This window comes from Daphnia magna, linkage group LG9, assembly GCF_020631705.1.
Source record: "Daphnia magna isolate NIES linkage group LG9, ASM2063170v1.1, whole genome shotgun sequence".
In the NCBI taxonomy this organism is placed as follows: domain Eukaryota; kingdom Metazoa; phylum Arthropoda; class Branchiopoda; order Diplostraca; family Daphniidae; genus Daphnia; species Daphnia magna.
This window is the reverse complement of record NC_059190.1, coordinates 4,228,019-4,233,376: the sequence shown is the minus strand read 5'-3', so window position 1 is coordinate 4,233,376 and position 5,358 is coordinate 4,228,019. Positions and strand designations below refer to the sequence as shown.

At 39.5% G+C, this 5,358-nt stretch overlaps 1 long non-coding RNA gene across 2 annotated transcripts; it reads left to right on the top strand.

Annotated features, from left to right (window-relative positions):
• The first annotated feature begins 1,229 nt into the window (after nt 1–1,229).
• On the top strand, nt 1,230–3,917 carry LOC116930179. Of its 2 annotated transcripts, none has more exons than XR_004398286.2 (4): nt 1,230–2,898; nt 2,981–3,032; nt 3,316–3,478; nt 3,550–3,917. It is a non-coding gene; the product is annotated as an uncharacterized LOC116930179 (long non-coding RNA). The 2 variants fall into 2 exon arrangements; XR_004398285.2 differs by having other exon boundaries at nt 3,212–3,478.
• The last annotated feature ends 1,441 nt before the right edge of the window (nt 3,918–5,358 follow it).

Sequence of the window (5,358 nt, the reverse complement as noted above, 5' to 3'; positions counted from 1 at the left end):
GTCAAACAGCTTGACAAACGATTATCAAATTTATCAAGCTATTCACTTTCGAAATAACGTAGATAGTCCTATACCAGCACTGATGCGCAACTTGCTTTTTCGTATTCCCCAGACTGAGTAGCTGACGAGAAATTTGTTAGCATCACATCCCCCATTCGGCAGCACCTTCCTATATGAGGGGATGTCATACTGAGTTTGATGGAGAACGTTGTTTACCCGTAAGCAAAGGACTAGAGTGTACATTTTCTATCCATCCTCATTACATCAAGAATGCAATAGACCACACTGTATAGCGTAGATGGTTAAGATGGCAGTTCTATGAACCAACGTTCTGTTTGTTGGAAGTCTAATCACGAAGGACACTCATAAGCACTATTCACCTAATGTTGAGGCAATTAAATGGCTTTTATTATCATTACTCAAAGATTTCGCACGAGTCACATCTATACGAGTATGACATTGAAAAAATTCTCCTCTTCTTTTAATAAAGATAGTGAAAACGGTGGTATAAGAAGTAAATGATTGGATTTCGGTGAGCTTCACAGCATCGTGTGTTTATTTTTAACCTGAACCCCCCCCCCCCTCCTCTTTCTTTTTCTTACGACGTGGCAGTGTTACAAAAAAAACCCAAAATAAGTAGTTTTATCCATAAAAATTTTGTTTAAAAAAATAAAAAATTTCAGTGGGTCATTTTGTTCTGCACCAACACCGATTCTCTTCATTGCTGACCATCAGTTGGCAAAATAGAAATATATCAAACGGGCTCAAAGGGTACGTTGTGGACGGTATCGCTTTGTCATATAAATCATCAATTATCTATGTACTTTCGAAACATTAAAAAAAGGCCGTAGATTTTGATAGCGACAGTTGATCTAGTATACGGCACTGCATTTATTCTCGGGCGTAAAACTCATTTGCATTTACCAGCTCTGTTATTATCCTAATTGCTAGGTGGTGCGTTCTTGTCCTGTTTTTGTGCTCGACTGCTGTTCGCTAGTGTTGAAACATGGGTATTTTCGTCTTGTTTAAGCATATACCCCGTCTGACAGGAGAACTTGCTATAGCTACCGCAAGACTATACGAGAAAACCTCTTTGCATCATCAGTAGAGGCTGACCAGGGAGGTTTGGACCAATACGCGGTGTTCTCCTCCTTGTATTTTTTTCTTCTATATTCTTTCTTTTTTTCTTTCTTTCTTTTTTTTGCCTTTTGTACTCCAGTGTCGAACCGCTTGGGTCTGTCTGTTCGTCTCGGAAATTCTTTATGCATATAAATTTCCTTCCAGTCCCGAATTTACATACCTATCTTCAGACGAGCATAGCAGCAGTAGCTTGTGTGTGTGTGTGTGTGTGTGTGTGTGTGTGTGTGTGTGTACTTCTGGCATAAAAGTGTGGAGCTACGAAAAAGAGGGAGGGAAAGAGGACGTCCAATCCATCTTTCCTTATCGCTGGGCGCACTTGCACCATAAGGGAACGACGGAGGTCTATGGAAAGAAAAGCAGCCAGAGGAAAACGAATCTCTTCTACATTTTATACTTTTGTTATGTTTCCTCTCTTGCCGCCTTCGCTCTCTGGTTGGCTGGTTTGTCGTACAGGGGTACCAATCCAACGGAATGGATGCTTCAGTTTCTGAAAGGCTCTTATCTTTTTTCTTCTTCCTTTTCTCATTTTGTTTCATTTTTTTGTTTTTTTGTTGTTGTTGTTGTCAGTTTGAAATGGAAAGGTACGAAAGAGAGCATAGAATAACAGCAACAACAAAAAAAAAAAAAAAAACTAATCAAGCTCTTGGGCCTGCTCATCGTCGAATGATGACTGATCGGTACAACCAGAGTAGAGTAATGGAGGCTGGCCACATACCTCTCCTACCCTGTAATTAAAGGGTGGCAAAAGAGGTTGAATCCATTTGAAATTGGGATGCCCTCCCTCTTTGGCAATAATACCTGTGTAAACAAGATAGACTACAAACACCCCTCCATTTAACTACAAGTATCTCGAAGTAAATCGGTTCGCAATGTTATTGTTTACGCATTTAAAATCCCCCCCCCCCGCATTTTTCATGAGATTCGCTTGTTCAAACTGTTTTCTAAGCCATTCGATGCTGAATTCTTTCTATACATGTGAATCAAAATCGATTTTGCAGCCAACAATCCCATCTTTGTTTTGACGACGATTAGCCACAATGTAAGCAAACGCTCATATTTAGTCGATTAGCTATTAAGAAATTAAAGAAAAAAGAAAAAGTAACGTTTGGAATACAGAGCTGGGGGATCCAGACAAGTTAGGGAAGCATTTGTGTATAGTCTATATGCATTTGTGTGATGTACGAGGCGGGTGGAGCGACTAGGGCCGTTTGATACAGCTAGTGACAACAATTGCGCTTTTTCACACGGAGTCTATGTTTGCGCCCACAAAAACCGACAAAAGACGACGACAACAAACAGACAAATATACAATCATACCTGAATATCCATTCTCACTCTTTTCTCTCCTGCCTTCGCTCATGGGGTGTGTGTGTGTGTGTGTGTGTGTGTGTGTGTGTTGCACACATCTATCTGGATAAGGAGTCATATATACATTGGGCGAAACTATGGGAGAATAAAAAAGAGGAACCATGTGTAATATTTCCCGCCCTCCCGCTGTTCTACAGCTTAACCTGACTGTAAAAAAAAAGGTAAAATATTCATGGCGCAACGGACCTGAGGTGGAAAGCGAGGTGGAAAAATGAAAAGAGTATATTATACGTATATCTGGCTGCACTTAAAAATAGTCCGTCTCTCCTTCGTGTTATACAGGCTATACGCACCTCTGCAACTGTCTCTATATTCAAATGTTTCTTTTCATTTTGTTTCCCGCCTAGGCTAGCCAATGCCTCTTTTCAAACTTGTAGTCCCTAGTATACGGTAATACTGATGCACACGTTGTGTATATCAAGATACGTACAGTACGTGAACATTGCTTTTTATTTTATTTTCTCTCTCATAGAGGTGGTACAAGCTACTGATTCGCTCCACCTGACACTATTGTAAAAATAAAGGTTTGTTTAGTCAACGCCTACAATTGGCTGTATTTTTTGTTTGTTTTTTTTTGTTTTGTCTTGTTTTGTTTTGTTTTTCTTTCGCAATAAAATATCCAATAAATTTTCTTGTAAAACTATAGCTTTAAAACCATTGATCAAAGTTTCGGGTTCACTTTAATAAACCAGTTTTTATCTAGATTACAATCCTAGTGTGAATCGTCCGCCTTCAAGTTGACCATAAAGGCAAATGTTGCATTGAGAAAATTCTATACGTGCTTCCTTGTTGTATATTTTTTTTTAGCAAAGGGCGTTCCCCGTGCGAACCCAAAACACCCTACTGCGTTCTTTATGGCCCCCTTATGTGTACACGCACAGTGATACATATCTATAGTGCACACACGAGTTGATGCACAAGGACGGCGAGTATTTTCATTAAATGTGTTACAACTAATGGCGCTAATAAGGTATGAATTCCATTTGTTTCCACACGTGCACTATGTTTGAATTAAAGGCATTTCAAATTCTTGGTCTGCAGGAAAAAACTGGAAAAGTTGCTCCTTTTGGCATTTCCCACTAGTAATTGGAAATCAGTACATTTACTGATGTTATTAAAATTTTAGTTTTTAAAGCGTTTAGCTGTAGTTATTGGTTGGACTCACTTTACAAATTTAAACATGCAACGCATATATGCCTGCATGATTTGTCCTCGCCTTGCAATGCTCTTTACGTCCGCTTACGTATATATGACGTAAATACACATTACTCCCGTGCTCCCCGCAGCGAGATCTACTAGTATCTGTTTCAACCGTATTTAATGTGGAACAAAAGGCCTAAACCTAGAAACCATTCCAATGATCATTGATCCCCTCTTCCCGTTAAATGAACATGTTTTTAAAACATATATTTTCTGGCAAATCTTATCTAATATATTGTCATGTTATGGGACACTTTTATGATTTAAATGAATTAAATGTACTATCCTACCTATCTAGACGTAGCCACGGTCATTCTTTGATCTTTCAAGAGAAAGGTTTTGACTACCATTACGATTAAGTTTAGGATAAACCAATGTTTTACCTTACCAGAATCCCAACCTTAACCTTTCTTTAAAGAGAGAAGAGTGTGTTGGAAAAAACAAAATCAAACTCTGAGCTTGAAGCGAACAGGTCTTGCTTTACCTTCTCTTGCCTAAGTCTATCTTTGGGTAAGCTTTTTTAGTGTAATAGTAGTAGTAAATGGTTTTTTAGTGCAACAGTTAAATCCACTCTTTGGTCGTGTTTTAGCTAATGAGTGGAGGCTGAGCCAATTGACTGCCTTTTGTGTTTGCAGGCAGCAACCAGTTTAGTCTTCAATTTTTATTAAATTGTCACCAGATCCATCATCGCTATCATCTCTATGCCCGTATGCAAACATTCTCGTGGCAATATGCAATTTCTTTACGTAGGATTCTCTTTGTTGCAGACGAATGTGGAGACGCTATATACAGTGAAGGCGCGATCTGTAAAGTATCTTCCTCTTTGGCTAAATTTTGGGCGATTATTGCGTATCAAAGATTACAACGAACAACGACATAACTAGGGGAACAAAACTCTAGTGTACTTTTAGATAAGATGATATGCTCCCTCGAGTCGTTTGGTAAACATCGACGACATACATACACGGATTTAATTGTATACTGCATGTAGCCTACGTTCAACCTCCATTGTGAGCTATCATCGTAACTCGGTCCAAGAAAAGAGTCAGATAAAAAAGAGAGAGAGAGAGAACAAAAACAGGGAGTGGGGGAAATGAAAAGAAAAAAATAAATAAATAAAAATAAAAATCGAGGGGAAGTAAAAAGAGAAGGCCACATGTGCGTGCTCCTGCGCAGAAGAAAATGAAAAAGACAGGAGGGATATAAAAATACATGATGGGCCTACTGGGGCTCTTGGCCAGGATAGCAAGTTTGTGATCGGCTCAGCGTCGTAAATCCTTGGGGCTTCCAATCCTTCCATTTCGCTTGATATCACCCCAGAGACAAAGCACGAGCGGCAGAAACAGTGGCCTTTCTCTATTGTTGGCTTTTTTTTTTTTTGTTTTCTTTCGTTTTGTTTTCGATTCTCCTCCCGAAATATATATAAATCCCGGCACAAGCATTATAGAGAGCTCTGTACACCCACCCCTCCTGCCCCCTTTGCTGGCCTATACACGCACTGACACAGTATATGTGCAGGCTACATGTATAGACCATTGAGACTTTTGCTAGTCCTCCATTCCTCGTTACTACACTCTTGATGTTCATATACAGCGCCGCTGACACCGCCGTGTTGTCCTAAAGTCTGCGGCAAGGAAGAAACAGAAAGAC